Source organism: Mus musculus, chromosome 6, assembly GCF_000001635.26.
Source record: "Mus musculus strain C57BL/6J chromosome 6, GRCm38.p6 C57BL/6J".
Classification (NCBI taxonomy): domain Eukaryota; kingdom Metazoa; phylum Chordata; class Mammalia; order Rodentia; family Muridae; genus Mus; species Mus musculus.
In genome coordinates, this window is record NC_000072.6 from 17,703,058 (window position 1) to 17,720,018 (window position 16,961).

The 16,961-nt window shown below is 43.1% G+C and overlaps 1 protein-coding gene and 2 pseudogenes across 9 annotated transcripts in view; 1 reads left to right on the forward strand and 2 right to left on the reverse strand.

Annotated features, from left to right (window-relative positions):
- Window positions 1–16,961, forward strand: part of St7 (suppression of tumorigenicity 7) — a 249,123-nt gene that overhangs the window by 9,157 nt on the left and 223,005 nt on the right. The window lies entirely within an intron of this gene.
- Gm13898 (predicted gene 13898) lies at window positions 7,344–8,149 on the reverse strand (annotated as a pseudogene).
- On the reverse strand, window positions 8,630–9,667 carry Gm13899 (predicted gene 13899; annotated as a pseudogene).

Here is a 16,961-nt window from a genome sequence, read left to right on the forward strand (position 1 = left end):
ACATGCCTTCTCATTTCCTCAGGACTTCAGTTATTCGTCGTCTTATTACTTTCTTGCACTTAGTAGATTTTCACTGTTCCCTGCCTCAATCCATATACAAGCTAGGGTATGTATAGTGAGGTAGGAGTAGAACAATGGAATAGATAGACTCCCGGGTATGTCCCCTCTTTAACTTTTTAGCTTTTGAGGTCAGAGGCTGCCATGAAAACTTAAATTTTTTGATAGGTGTTGCAAATCTATTCATTGATGTATAAAAGCACGGCATTCTAATTCAAGTCAGCTTTGAGTTTTGCATGTAACTCATACATCTGCATCTCTTTACATTTGGAAATATTTCTCTCACACATTAATGCAGCAATAGGATGCTCTGATGGCCTTTTCTCAAGGGTCTAGCTCTGCACACGTCACATAATAACTCTGCGGTCTCCAAGGGTCCTTCTCACTCTTGGGTTAGTGTTTGAGCCAGTGTCTTGAGATGGACTTCACTGAGCTCAGAGTGTAGCAGCAAGCAAGCATGTTTATGAACTTAGACACGCTCTTTTCTTTTTCTCTTCACGTTGACTCTTAATTCTTAGTGACTACAACTCCACATTCCACGTGGTTTTCTTTAATGGCTTCTCATTGCGCTGGAAAAGCCTGATGACCTGAGCCCTCCTCCCCCAAGTCTGCGCCTCGGTCTGTTCTCCACATACTTTCAAGAGAAAAATCCCTGGCACAGCGGGGATTCTTTAGTCGTTTTAAATATGCCCAACCTGTGGCTTTTGCCTTTCTTATTCCTTCTGTCAGAATGAGTTCTGAATTTCTTTTCTTTTCTTTTCTTTTCTTTTCTTTTCTTTTCTTTTCTTTCCTTTCCTTTCCTTTCCTTTCCTTTCCTTTCCTTTCCTTTTCTTTTCTTTTCTTTTCTTTTCTTTTCTTTTCTTTTTATAAGGTCAACATTTTAATGGGGCTGGCTTACAGGTTCATAGGTTCAGTCTATTATCATCAAGGTAGGAACATGGCAGCATCCAGGCAGGCATGGTGCAGGAGGAGCTGAGAGTTCTACATCTTCATCTGAAGGCTGCTAGCAGAATACTGACTTCCACTCAGCTAAGGACAAGGGTATTAAAGCCCACTTCCACAGTGACGTGCCTACTCCAACAAGGCCACACCTCCAAGTAGTGCCACTCCCTGGGCCAAACACAAACCATCACATTCCACTCCTTGGCCTCCATAGGCTTGTTCAAATACTTGAGTCTATGGGGCCCATACCTAGCCAAAGCATAATAAAAAAGTACATTTAGTCCAACTTCCAAACTCCCCATAGTCTATAGCAGTCTCAACAATGTTAAAAGTCCAAAATTCAAAGTCTCTTCTGATATTCATGCAATCACTTGGCTGTAATCCCCAAGACAAGACAGGAAAACCAGCTGGCACACTCCATATTCTGCTTCTCCATGTCTGACATCAAAGTGGTCTTCAGATTTCCATTCTTTTTCTTTCTTTCTTTAAAATTTATTTATTTTTATTACGTATTTTCTTCATTTACATTTCCAGTGCTATCCCAAAAGTCCCCCATACCTTCCCCCCCACCACTCCCACTTCTTGGCCCTGGCATTCCCCTGTACTGAGGCATATAAAGTTTGCACGACCAATGGGCCTCTCTTTCCACTGATGGCTGACTAGACCATCTTCTGATATATATGCAGCTAGAGACACGAGCTCCGGGGGATACTGGTTAGTTCATATTGTTGTTCACCTATAGGGTTGCAGATCCCTTTAGCTCTTTGGGTACTTTTCAGTGCTATCCCAAAAGTCCCCCATACCTCCCCCCCCCTACCCACCCACTCCCACTTCTTGGCCCTGGCGTTCCCCTGTACTGAGGCATATAAAGTTTAGCTCCTCCATTGGGGGCCCTGTGTTACAACCAATAGCTGACTGTGAGCATACACTTCTGTGTTTGCCAGGCCCTGGCATAGTCTCACAAGAGACAGCTATATCAGGGTCCTTTCAGCAAAATCTTGCTAATGTATGCAATGGTGTCATCGTTTGGAGGCTGATTATGGGATGGAGGAGTTACAGAGACAAAGTTTGGAGCTGAGATGAAAGGATGGACCATCTAGAGACTGCCATATCTGGGAATCCATTCCTTTTTCATCTTTGATAGTTATAACAAATTAATTTCTCCTGGGCTGGTTCCACTCCCTGTTAACAGTTTTCTTCAGGAGATACCCTATAGTTCTGGCATCTTTAGCATCTTGGGCTCTCCAAGGCAGCTTCAATGTCACAGCTTCTTGTTTCAATGTCTTCGATCCACACATAATCTTCTGGGCTCCTCCAAAGGGCTGGCGTCACTTCTCCAGCTCTGCTCTCTGTAGCACTCTAGGCACAGGGTGATCCACTCCACTACCACTGCTGTTCTTGGTGATCACCCCATGGTACTGGCATCTCCAATACGCTGGAGTTTTCCTCTGCAACTAGGCTTCACCAATAGCCTCTTATAGGCTCTCTTCATGGTGCCAAGCCTCAACTCCTTTGCATGACCCCTTCAGTCCCGAGCCATCAACTACAACTGAGGCTGCACCTTCACCAGTGACTGTCCCTGGCCTCTCACAGTGCCAAGCCTCAGCTGCTCTTCATGATCCCTTCATGCCTTCAAAACCAGTACCACCTGGGAGACTTACACATTACTAAATACAGCTACAGCACAAGGTACAACCTTGCCTATCTCTGGAACACAGCTTCTTTGTGCTCTCAGAAAATACTTCCCAGCCCGGCAGTGGTGGCACACACCTTTAATCCCAGCACTTGGGAGGCAGAAGCAGGTGGATTTCTGAGTTCGAGGCCAGCCTGGTCTATAGAGTGAGTTTCAGGACAGCCAGGGCTACACAGAGAAACCCTGTAAAAAAAAAAAAAAAAAAAAAAAAAAAAAAAAAAAAAACAAACCAAAAACAAAAAACCGAAAAACTTCCCAGAAAATTTCATCACAATGATGCTGGTCTCTTCTAATTTCTTAGCTCCAACTAACCAGCATCAATTGCCCTAATAGTCCCTTCTGTTCTTGATTCTAAAGCCAGAGCCACATGGCTGAAACTGCCGTGTTCTACTGCTTGCTCGGGCTGGAACATGGCCCAATTTTCTGTTACATTATCACTAGCTTACTCTTTGTCAACTGCTTCTCTATCTAAACTTGGCTGTCCTGGATCTTGCTTTGTAGATTGACCTTGAACTCAGAGATCTGCATGCCTGTTTTCTGGGATTAAAGGTGTGTACCACCATGCCTGGATTTAAGCTTTTTTTTACCTATAACTTGATCTGACTCAGTCAGGCCTTGAACTCAGAGATCTGCTTGGCTTTCTCTCCTGAGATTAAAAGTGTGTACCGCCATGCATGGATCTAAATTTAGCCGGGTAGGATGTTGTCTCAAGGTCACCACTCCATTAATTCAATTTAATATCCTTGATATAAAATTTCAATTTATATCAATATCAATTTCACTTTCTGGTGCCTCTTTAATATTAGAACTATATAGCTTGTCATGAGACTTAACCAGAGAACAAAGACTATGGTTGGCGTTTCTGAGACTTCCTTTGTCAATGCAATTAATCTGAGTCTCTTCATCTTAACCTCAGGCAGACTCTTCACAAAAGGGCAAAAAGTAGCCATGTTCTTCACCAAAATAATACAAATCAGTCTCTAGGCCACATACTAAAGTTCTTCTCCACTGAAACCTCTTAGGCCAAGTCTGCACAGTTCAAATCACTCACAGCAACAAAGTCTTCCACATTCCTACTAGATTGGTTTATTAAGCCCCACTTAAAACATTCCATGGCTTTCCAAAGCCAAAGTCCCCAAATCCACATTCTTCCAAACAACAGCATGGCCAGGCCTATCACAGCAATACCCCACTACCAGTACCAACTTTTGTCTTAGGGTTTTATTGCTGTGAACAGACATCATAGCCAAGGCAACTCTTATAAGGACATTTAATTGGGGCTGGAGTCTGCAGTCTATTTTCCCAACAATGGTTCAGTAGTAGCTGTGAATGGAAGTCCAAGGATCTAGCAGTTACTCAGTCCCACACGGCAAGCAGGTAAAAGAGCGAGCGATTTTTTTCTTATAATTAAAAATTTTAGTCCAGGCATGGTGGTGCACACCTTTAATCCCAGCACTCGGGAGGCAGAGGCAGGCGGATTTCTGAGTTCGAGGCCAGCCTGGTCTACAAAGTGAGTTCCAGGACAGCCAGAGATACACAGAGAAACCCTGTCTCGAAAAACCAAAACCAAACAAAACCAAACCAAAACAAAAAAAACCAGACTGTTTGGGCTGGTGAGATGGCTTAGTGGGTAAGAGCACCTGACTGCTCTTCCGAAGGTCCGGAGTTCAAATCCCAGCAATCACATGGTGGCTCACAACCATCCGTAACGAGATCTGACTCTCTCTTCTGGAGTGTCTGAAGACAGCTAAAGTGTACTTACATATAATAAATAAATAAATCTAAAAAAAATTTTAAATGCTTATTGTCTTAGGTTTCTGTTGCTGTGCAAAAACAGTTGGGGAGTATATATAGTTATGTCATCTTAGTACTTCTAGGTAACAGTACACAACTGAGGGGAAGTCAGGGCAGGAACTCAAGGCAGGAGCCTGGAAGCGGGAACTGATACGGCAGACAAAGAGAAATGCTGCTTACTGGCTTGATCAGCTGCCTCAAATCATCCAGGATCCCCTGCCCAGGAATGGCACTGCACACAGTGAGATGGGCCCACTCCAGTTTTTAATCAAGAAAATACTCCAAAGACCAATCGGTTGGGGACATCTAGATTTGAGTTTCCTCCTTCCATGTGAATGTAAACTCATGTCAAGTTGACAGAACACTAGCCAACACACTTATTGTGTGTGTATGAATGTTTGCCTGCATGTATTTATGACTGTGTACTACTTATGTGCCTGGTATCTATGGAGGTAGAAGAGGGCTTTGGATCCTCTGGGATTGGAGTTTCAGTCCATAGTGAGCAACAATAGAACTGAACCCTGTCCTCTGGAGGAGCAGCCAGTGCCCTTGGCTGCTAAGGTGTCTCTCCAGCCCTTCCACTTGAATTTTGGATGGCACTCTCCTTACCATTCACAATTCTGCCTCCGGCTTCTTCTTTCCCAGTTCTTTCCCCATTGACCCTGTCTGAAATGTGAGTGTAAAGTTCTGTCACTATCACTTCAATGTTTTTGAGTTTCCTGCACAGCACTTACTACACTTGGGCTTTGTTTGTTTGTTTGTTTTGTTTTTTTTATTTTTTGAGACAGGGTTTTTCTGTGCAGCCCTGGCTGTCCTGGAACTCACTCTGTAGACCAGGCTGCCCTCAAACTCAGAAATTCGCTTGACTCTGCCTCCCAAGTGCTGGGATTAAAGGTGTGCACCACCACGCCCGGCACTACACTTGGATATAATTCTGATTTATTAAATGGATGCATTGTTCTCCACATGACTGATGGCCTATGAAGGCAGGGACTTTGTTTGTCTTGTTTACTGGTTTCCAAATTTTTAATTTATTTGGCTCCGTTATTTAGTGGTAGAACTTCAGGATCACTGTTCTAGTCTTTTCTGTAAGTATAATGTGGAAACTTAAGCACCAATAACAGAGAACTCGGGAGCTGATTGTGTAACGTAGCCTGGAATGTCGATCACAGAGATTTACAAAGTAAAGTATCTTACACTACGAGGCGTAGTTTAGGGCTCTACCACCATGGCTAAGATTTTGTTTGTATGGAAGAGAGAGAGCAGAGAAAGGTCTGTTTGGGAAATTTTTAGAATGATGTTGTGGCAAGTGAAATAAAATACACAGAAATACAATGTGAGGTGATTAAAAAGAATTCACTGAATGTTACATATTTTCTTGTCTCCATTTCTGACTTTAGAAACCATTTTTAAAGTCCTAGGAGCCTGGGGGAAAATAGTTTTGGCGTTATAGAGATTTGCTTCAGAGACAATTTTACTCCAGTGTTCCTTTCTACACTAAATTCTGTGTGTTAGGAAGAGTGCACATCAGCTGTGATGAAATTAGAGCATTGTATTTAGAACAAGAAGATTTCAGCCGAATCTGTTTCCAAAGTGTTAGGGTAACTGGACAAATGAATTCATAAGATTCCTTTATACAGGAGGGGGCAGTGACATCTCTTTTATAGATTTGCTTTGCAGTCTGAGTGGGATAGTAGATAGCACTAAGGAGAGCAGAGCATGGAGTATTAGCCACAATACTTTCATACCTTTGTACTGGTCCATTAAATTCCCTGTGACCTGTGTTCAATTAATAATTAATCTTCTGATTAGTTTATTCAGTCGTTTGGATACGTGGGTGCCTGTTGAAGCTGAGTTTTTCCTGTCGGTTTTCATTTGGACACAAACATTTCATTCAGTTATTTTCCTCTGATTTCTGCACCTTTGTTTTCTGTGTCATCTAGTATGCTGTCTTGATCACTAATGCCTTCAGATGCACTGTGCTTTCTGCAAACAGGAACTCTACATAACAGTTGTAGCCAAATGGTTGCATTGAGAGTAATCTGCTGATTGGAGCTAAGGAGAGACAAGGCGTTAGCCTTCATCAGGTTCTTAGATGAGTCAGTACTGCCTGCTTTTATTACCGTTGCACTTCCAGGATTGGATTGTAGAAATGTGCTCATATCCCTTAATGTTGCTGGTATTCTCTTTGTATGTGTAAAAATTGTTCAAAATAAAATGGATGCTGTCCTAACAATGCAAGCAAACACATTTAAAAGTGCGTTTTAATGGCAGAGCAGCTTAGTTTATGGGTGAGGATGGGAAGTTGGTGGAGATTGCTTTGCTTTTAAAAAGATTCTCTTACACAGCATTTATAACATTGACAAGTATATCTGTAATAAGGCTAGTACCATCTCCTTCTGTGATTTTTAAAAAGAAAGATAGTAAAAGCTGGACTTTTTTTTTCCCCCCTCACACTGCTTTATTACAATCTCTGGAAACAGGGTGAACAACCTTCCTGCTTCCTGTTGCAGGGCAACATGGAGCTGAAATAACATGGTACTCAGAGGCTGGACAGCACCCTGTACCTTACAACCCTCTAACCAGGAGCCCCTAATCTGCTATACATATGGCCGCAGCTCAGAGAGAGCAGTGGGATGGGGGTGAGGTCAAACCGGGTGTACAATCTATTTTTGAAGACTTCTTAGGCACCTGCAGGAAAACTAAAAAAATCTACCCTAGAAGTTTTGACTTAAGGAGGCCTAGGCCTCAGAGTCCAGGTTTGGAGGGCTGGGGTGTCAGAGCCTTGATGTGGGGAACATTTCTGGAATCCAGACTTGGAGAAAGGCTTAAGTCATGGGTGTTCCACAACAGCCCAGATTTGGGGGCCTGGGTCAGGGAGTACCACTGGGGTGTGTTAAAATTGGGTGACTGAATCCTGAAGTCCCAATGAGTGGGGAGCGGGGGTTGGGGGATGCCCGTTCTAGGAAGGGGCTGGGCCCCAGAAGTGGTTCAGAAAAGGCGCCAAAGTCTTGAAGTCTTGGTTTGGGAAAGAGGAGAGTCAGGATCCTCGGCTCAGGGGCCTGCTTGGCTGCAGCCCTGGCATAGAACTTGGTCTCCGTTTGGTACAAAGACTTGGCCCACCAGGGAGGTGGAGCAGCGGGCACAGGAAAAGCAGCTGTGGTGCCAGTGTCGGTCTTCGAAGGACACATACTTGCCTCCACCGAGTCCTGGAGGAAGGCTGGAGGTTAGCTCTGCAGGTCTGGGGGCCACTGCTGCCCCTTAACCTCACCCGTGTTACATCCGCACTCTTACCTGAGCCCTCGCTGCCGCTTCCACCTGTGATGGGGCGATTGCAGCTGCTGCACTTGGGTGCAAAGAGTTCTCCAAAGCAGGCCACACAATAAGGATCATCATCCCGAGATGTGAACTGCTGCTCTGCAAGGGGCGTCTTGCACCCAGTGCAGACCAGGCACTCTCGATGCCAGGGCTGATCACGATATGTCACTCCACCCTGGGTCAGCGTCTTGCTGCAGCGGGCACACCGAGGAGCACATTTGTTCTCATAGCAAGGCACGCAGTAGAGGGCACCCTTGTCAGGCACGAAGGAGCGGGAGCCCAGCGGCTGCTCACAGCCACTGCACAGAAAGCAGTGTTCATGCCACGTCTGGCCTCCATACTCCAAAAGCTGGACTTCTTTTCTGAGCTTTGAACTGTTCACATGGCAGTCAGGACTCAGAAGCTTCTTCTCATGCCACAAGACCCCACCTTCCTGTAGAGTGCCACCCAACAGGCCAGAGCTCCCACCTCCCTGTAGAGTGCCACCCAACAGGCCAGAGCTCCCACCTTCCTGTAGAGTGCCACCCAACAGGCCAGAGCTCCATCCTTCCTGTAGAGTGCCACCCAACAGGCCAGAGCTCCATCCTTCCTGTAGAGTGCCACCCAACAGGCCAGAGCTCCCACCTTCCTGTAGAGTGCCACCCAACAAACCAGAGCTCCATCCTTCCTGTAGAGTGCCACCCAACAAGCCAGAGCTCCATCACTTTCATTTTGTATGATAGTCTGTCTTTAACACTAAAAGAAGTCGTTGTGATTTGAGGAGATTGAGTTGTCTACCTGATCTACCTGGGATTAGGATACCTGAGTTGAGTTCTTCTGAAGTGATGATACTCCTATGCCAGTTCTATTTTTAGAGTCAGATAATTGGCAGTGCTCAGAAGAACGGGATGATATAGTTTCCTTTGCACTGGGAGGAGCCAGGAAATCCACTTCCAAGGTACTGGGTGAGGGTGGTTCTCAGTTCTCCCCATAGAGCATGGTAAGTCAAGCACCAGAGTCCCCGATCCTGAGGCCTTATCCAGAGGTGGCTCAGAGTGATGACCCACACACTTGGCCTTCTCATTCTGAGGCTCACTTGCCTTGGGTCAGATACAGGTTTCATTGCAGTTCCATTTTAAATTTTGAATTCATGGTACTTTGTTTCAGGTTCTTCCTCTACTTTGAAAATGATTTGGTGGCATAGGAGAAACACCAGTCTGCAACCTTTAAAATGCTCCTTTTTCATTCTTTACTTTCAGACATAAGCATGGTCTTATAGCATTTAATACCGCCTGGACGTATTCATGTCTTTAGGATGTGGGTATGTGTGCCAGCTCTTTCATTAATATATGCCATAAGTTCAAGTTCAGAATCAAAGTATTTCTTATAAATTATGTTTAGTCCCTAAAGGCATCGATGTGCTGTATATACCCACAGGGATGGGAGATATTTAAGATGTTCTAATCCAGAACTGCCAACAGAGAAAATGAATGTAAAATACCTGTCTCCCAGCACTAGCTTTCTAAGGCATTACATGTAAGCTTACAAGATCACTTCTTACACTGTGGCACTGTGGCATCTTTAAGTTCCCATGTCCAAGGCCCCACAGTAGCAGTTGTGATATTGGTCACTGGCTTCTGACTTGCACCCCAGTCAAGGTCTGCCATAATGCCTGCATCCTGACTTGTAGTGCATGCAGATCTGGTTCTTTTTAATGTGCATCATCCCTCTGTTGCAAAAACACACTATGAGCAGAGCTTTTTTTTTTTTTTCTTTCATCTGAATCAACAGACTCAAGATGAGGAGTGTGACAGAAGTAATGACACCTTGGCTACCCTTGTCACATATAACCATTTCATTGGGAACTTCTGAATGCTCTTTGTGACTGTTGTTCAGGCCAATTTCCACCTTCTAGTAGTTCCTGTTTGAATGTCCTGGAGAACCCCGAGTTTAGAACCTTCTGCAAGTGTGATGAAGCGAATCTGTCTCAATATGTTTGTCTTTTTGATAGTTCCAGGATAAAACATATCATATGACCACCTTGACCTTCTTCAAATTCACATGTAGCTTTTTTGGCTTTATGTCCACTCTGCTGATGTAGAGTCCTTTATTTGGTCACTTTAGTGGTGCTGACTATATCACACAGGAAGACAGAAGCAATGTCACTCAGTGCTTCCTCTACACTATAGATTGTTGTAGTACCTTGGAAAGATAACACATCAGTAGTTTACTTGGGAAAGCTGGAGTGCAGGGATTGTGACTTCTTAATCTTTGCTTTTTCATTGTCCACTGATGAAACATAGCCAGGGAGGTGACTTAGATAGGACATCTTCCGAGATGGATGGCACTCAGGACCCTTTCTTGTTTCACATTAAAACCCTAGGTTTTCCTTTTTCCTAGTTCACAAGGGTATTGTTAATACTCAGTACTCAACCCTGAGCTTATTGGTGTCACAGTTGAAACTTAGAGCATTCTCCTGGAGGTCATTAGTCAAAAGTTCACAGATATGGGAAGAAAAAGCACTTCTGTGTGCAGAGAACCCATGGTTTTCAGAGGAGAAACCACTGGAGCAACCCTGTAGGAATTTCTAAGTGGGAGGAAGGAGCCTGAATGAGATGGTGCGAACATGACTGAAGAAATGGCTCAGAACAGCTCAGCGACTGTCTAGATCAGGGCTTGGAATGGAAGTCACAATGTGCAGCTGCACAAGACCACAAGCTATAGGGTGTGTGCCCATCTAAGATAGCCTGTGATAGGCCTCTCCTCGGGTAGTTTAGTATTTGTGAGACTGTGATTGACACTCGCCTTTCAGCATGATGATAGAATTGGTTCTTTGACCAGACTGTAAATCACATGAGATGCCAAAATGATTGAGAAAGGACCTTCCTTGGTATTTGAGTTTTTGAGAAAGAGTGTTGAGTATCACTCAGGTTGACCTTGTTCCTCTTGTTCCTCTTGTCTCTGTCTCCTCAGAGCTTGGGTTATAAGCATTCACTACGTCTTCAATCTAAGAATGTGCTTTTTAGGCTACAAAATACTATTTAGATCCAGTACATTAGAATAGGTGGCTTTTCTAGAAGCTTGTATTCTATAGGCTTAGCTTGCACATTCAAATAATAGATTAAAATATTAGAACATTTACACTACATGTTTTTGTTAACTCAAAGAAGTTAGGTTAATGGGTTATTGATTATTTGGATCTGTACTAATACATGGCTTTTCTGATCATAAGATACTTCCCCCCAGTAGCTCATTGTCATTGTAAAGACATCTATAAAGGATTTTGAGTTTTCCAAGAGAGAAAAGAATTAAACTTCTTTTGATGCTACTATGGGACAGGGTAGTTGTTCGTGCGTTCCTCTTATTCATCACTTAAATATAGCTTCTGTCCCTCTTAGTGAATCCTGCACTTCCCTGTGGGCTAAAATAAGACACTGACAGACCCAGAATGCTCTTTCAGTATTTTGTCAGCTATGGCCATTACAGCTTATGGCAGTTACTGTGTATCTTAGCAAAATAAAGGAACACACATCTGAGAGACCATTTGTAGTCCTCCTCTAAATTTTAGGAAACTGAATGTATACTCTTTATAGAAATGCCCTGTGAAAAATTCTAACACTGGTTCCCAAGTTGATCTCCAAGTCTAATAAAAGATCTTGAGTGTTAGTCTTTCAGAAGTGTTAAGCAAACTTGTGGAGATTTAAAAAGCTTAAAAGGAACTTGTAGGTCAGTGAGTATCTTAGGGATTCTATTGCTGTGATAAAACATCTTGGCTAAATGTAAATGTTGCTTTTATTTCCTCAGATGATGGAATCAGATGAAAGCTGTGTGAATACAGGCTTGGGGCTGAGCCCAGAGCATTTCTGTCTCTGTTCTAACTATCCCTAGGCCTAGACCTGGAAGCTTCTAGCCTCCATACAATCAATCTTTCAAGATGACTGATTCAGTCTAGCTTCTCTCGGCTTCTGACTGAATTGCTCTGTCTTGCCTCATACTAACTTTGGCAATGTGTTCTAATCTTCTGGCTCCTTCTCATTCTCTGGTTCATTCTGTCTTCACCTGTGTCTAGCTTGCTCTCTCTGTCACTTGTCTCTGTAAAACTGCCCAGGTAAAACTGTCACACACACATCACACACCACAATACCTTTGCTGCTTCCTTCTACAAATTAACCTTACCTTCACTGTTAGGGATTAAATGTGTATACTAAGAGTATGTCTATATTTCAGCCAGATCATATTGTGATCCAGGGCATTCTGGATTTATCACATCTTTGGATATGATGCCTTGCCAGAGCAGTCATGTTGCTGGATTAAATTTTTTTTTATAACTAAAAGCAACTTAGGTGTGTATGGGGGGCGGGGGGGGGAGAGGGGAAAGTTATTGAGTTTTGAGCCAGGGTAGGAATTCAAGGCAGCAACCTGGAAGCAGGAATTGATGCAGAGGCCCTGGAGGATGCTGCTTACTGGCTCACCCTTCAAGTCTCTTCAGCCTGCTCTCTTGTAGCATCTGGAACCACTCACCCAAGGTGGCACCAGCCACAGTGGGCTTGGCCCACACATGTTAACCACCAATCTAGACCATGCACCAGAGGCTTGCCCCTAGGCCAATCTTATGGGAGCATGGGTTAAGTTGACATAAAACTAGGCAGCATAGTAAGCAAGAATTACTTGTTTTATTTTTTAAAAGTTGAACAATTTAAGGATAGCAGAAACAGGAAAAAAAATGCCTGGAGTCATAACATTTTCTTCATAAAAAAGTAACTTTTATACATAAGCAATTTGGATATGAATTTATATATTCTCCAGAGTTAGACACTTTTTTTTGAGGGGTTGCTTTGTTTTGAAGTTGGTCTCAGTATCATTTTGAAGTAGTATTTTAATTAGTGATGGACACTGCTAAAATGCTTACAGTTTTCCCCTTGGTTAAACTTTTCCAACTTCTACTCAACTTTCTTTGGAATAAGAATAGAAATATACCTTATTGAAGAGACAGTTGTTTGACCATGCTATTCATTGTTCTCTTCACAATAGCGAGGCAATGGAAGCAGCATGGAGTAGGTAATGAACATTTAATTCACACACACAACAAAAATGAAATTATGAAACTTGTAGGTAAATGGATGGAATTAGAAAAGATTATACTGGGCTGGTGAAATGGCTCAGCAGTTAAGAGCACTGGCTGCTCTTCCAAAGGTCTGGAGTTCAAATCCCAGCAACCACATGGTGGCTCACAACTATCCATAATGAGATCTGACGCTCTCTTCTGGTGTGTCTGAAGACAACTGCAGTGTACTTACATATAATAAATAAATAAATCTTTAAAAAAAAGAAGAGAAAAGATTATACTGAGATATCCCAGACCAAGGAAGAAAAGGCCACATGTTCTCCCTTGCATGTGGATTCTAACTTTGACTCTTCAGATATAATTCTGTAACCTAGGGTAACTGTAGAAGTCAGGAATGTAAGAAAGGACCATGTGCGTGAGAGGGGTTCTAGACAGGGGATTGGTCAGGTACTGTGAAGGGGAAAAGGAAACCATGGAGAAGGGGATGACTAGACTGGGGGGGGGTGTGCAGATAAAGCACAACTCCAAAGATAATTTAAAAAGCCACATGGAAACACATTTTATAAACTTAATTAAAACGTATGTGTGCACACATGTAATATACTTTAAATGAGTTCCACAACATGGAGTGACAGTGCTCCTCTAGGATCCATAGACTATTTAAAAGGAAAACACTAGTGTCGTGCAAGAGAATCATCTCCTTTAGTTGTTGGTCCAGGAGACCGTCAGGCTATTGCCACTGCCTTTGGTTGCTTTCTAGAACTTGAAGGTAAGACTGTATTGCTGAAGACCCCACATGCTCTGGGCATATGACTTGCAGGGACCTAGCTAGAACTAACCTGGAAGCCTCTTCCTTGAGGACTATCACTTATAGTAACTGACAGTGTTATACAAGCTTCTAAAGTAGAAACCCAGTCTATACTCCTACCCAGCTGTAAAGCCTGCATCATAACAGTGACCAACCCAGCAAGAGAGCTCCAGTGGAGCCATAGTCATGCTTACATACTTACATCTCAGAGGTAACCAACAGTTGTCTAATTGAACTAAAGACCTGCTCAGTGGGTGGGAATTTATGTCTGGTGCTGTACAACTAGCCAACTACCCATGGCCAGAGAGGTCCAGAGCCTAAAGGGCAGCCTAATATTTCCATTTTCCTAAATCAATACATCCTAAATATTTATTCTTATGCCCAACATGTAAGTGAAGCTCTCAACCCTCACCAAAGAAGGTTTTCCTTTCTTTTCTTTTTTTCTTTCCTTTCCTTTCTTTTCTTTTTCTCGACAGCTGAAAACCATCACAGAAATACATAACCAGTCAAAATGCAAATAACAGGGCTGGAAAGATGGCTCAGCCGGTAAGAGCACTGACTGCTCTTCAGAAGGTCCTGAGTTCAAATCCCAGCAACCACATGGTGGCTCACAACCATCTGTAAAGAGATCTGATGCCCTTTTCTGGAGTGTCTGAAGACAGATACAGTGTACTCACATATAATAAATAAATAAATAAATATTTAAAAATGCAAATAACAACAGACTATGGGGTTTCCATCTCCAGTTGACACATATCTACATCATAATCCTTATATTGTGTGTGTGTGTGTGTGTGTGTGTGTGTGTGTGTGTGTGTGTGTGAGAGAGAGAGAGAGAGAGAGAGAGAGAGAGAGAGAGAGAGGGAGAGGGAGAGGGAGAGAGAGAATATGAATGACTATCAATGGGTAGGCCTGACTTATGTTTCTGAGACTTCAAAGCCAATTCTCACAGTTCTTCCAGCAGGACCACACCTCCACAACCTTTTCAAATAGGGCCACTCCGTGATGACTAAGTATTCAAATATAAGAGCGCCTTGGGGACCATTCTTATTCAAGCAACCACAAATACCAAAGAAAGAAATAAGAGAAAACTTTCAGATTGAGTTGTTCAGTTGGGCCTTGCTCTAGGAATTTCCATATGGTTTAGTAAATGTGGCTGTAGGAATCTTGGGTGGCTCATGACACAATCTGGTGGCTCATATCTGAGCCCATTCTGCTTAATAAAATTATTTAAACTCCAATGGATTTTACTCATATAGGAAAGGATAGGATGCTATGTAGGACTCAGTAATAGCAAGGTGGCTTACAACCCTTTTAAGAAGTGTACTAGCGATTTGTGACTGTTCATATTTCCTTTTATCTTTTAGAATTAAACCATATTTTAGGACATGTTAAGAATTACAGAAGAATTTCAAGGATAGCGTAGAGTTCCTGCATGCTCCACACTCAGTGTGTCCTGTTAGTAACATTGTACATGGCCTGTAAGACAGCAAACTCATGGATATTTGTTTCAGTGAATTCATTGACATTATTATTGACTGAAGTTCATATTTTATTTAGATTTTCTTTTTCAGGTTTTGTGTGATGTTCTTTTGTTGTTCCTGGATACCATATGCTGTTTTGCATAATGGTTATATCTCCTTAGACTGTCCTTGGTTTTGAATGTCTTGACATTTTTGAGGAGTATGGCTCAAGGCAGTGTTTGCTTTCCCCTCTTTTGAGTTTTGTTTGTTAAATTGTTTTGGCTAGTTGAGTTTGGGGGAGAACTCGCCATTCACCACAGCATACTTTCCATTCACCCCAGCTGTTCTTCCCATCTCCCCTAGGTAAAGCTATTTATTCCCTTCACTTCTCTCAGGGTGTGCTCTGTAGAAAGGACTCACTCTGTGCAGACCACACTTAAAGAGTGAAGACTGTTGTTTCCTGTCACGGAAATGAGTGAAGAACACCCAAGCAAGGACAAGTAAAGACTGCTTTCCATTCAAAGCTTGCTAACACATGGGTGTTAGCAACCATGACCTGTGCATGGCAGAGACTCAAAGGCAGGCACAGGAACAGGCTGTTGTATAGTGGGGAAGCAGTGGAAGCTTCACTTTCGCTGGGCTTGGAAGCTTCAATGTTGACCAAGTATAAGTGGACATACAGAGTCATGCAAAGATGGTTTTGTCTGGTCAGCCCGAAGTTAAACCTGGGAATAGAAGTCAGCTCTGAGGTGTTGGTCAAATCCTGACCATCTGTGCCTGGTGAGTTCAGTACTTTTGACAAATAGACACAGACAAGGTGGCTTATGCGAAATTGCTTATCCTCTTTCTGGAGGCCGCAGTCCCAGATCAAGGTGCTGGTCGGCCTGGTGTCTGGTACCATCTCCTGGTGTCTGCACATGGTGGAAAGCAGGAGAAGAGGAGGTGAGCTTTCTGTGTGCAGCGTTGCTAACACGCCCATCTGGGTGTGGAGCACACAGGAACTCTACTGTCTTTCACGTGTCACTTGTCCCAGCCTGCATGTGCAGGTTTGAGTTGATGGTGAGGCTGTGCAGGGATGCCATTGTCTGCTTAGTCCCTATGTCCTTTACCAAAATCACAACACATTGCGTTTCAACACCATTACCATTATTGTAAGCAGGGCCAGGGCTAAGTTGAGGCATGTGAGGTTGCTGAGCTGCAGAAAGCTTTCTGTGAATGCTGTCTTCTCAAGATGCAAGCGCTTCCAAAGCCCTCTCCCAGTCCAAGTGCTATCATATACATGGCTGCTTCTTGCATTACAAACTAGCAAACAAAATAGCTGAAGACTTTACTTGCTTCAAACTTTACTAACAATCGTTTCCCATCTGAGAAACTCACAAACCTAGTAGCAATGTCTATACATTGTAATACACAGTGTCTGAGTCACCACCTTCACACACTTGTCCCAGCCTGCATGTGCAGGTTTGAGTTGATGGTGAGGCTGTGCAGGGATGCCATTGTCTGCTTAGTCCCTACGTCCTTTACCCAAATCACAACACATTGCGTTTCAACACCGTTACCATTATTTTAAGCAGGGCCACTAAGTTGAGGCATATGAGGTTGCTTAGCCGCAGAGGCTAAGGAGGAGTTCTCAGTTCTGAAGGGACAAGCTCAATGCTTGATGGACTCGGCTCTCTTTAATTCTGTACTCTAGGCACCTTCCTTACCACAATTTTTTTTTCTTCCTTGATTACAAATTACATTTTGTTTATTTCTCCTTCATGTTTTTGTTAGGATAGTATGTGGATTTTTTGAAGCTTATGTGCTAATAGTGGGGTTTTTCTTATTAAAATTTTTTTTTTA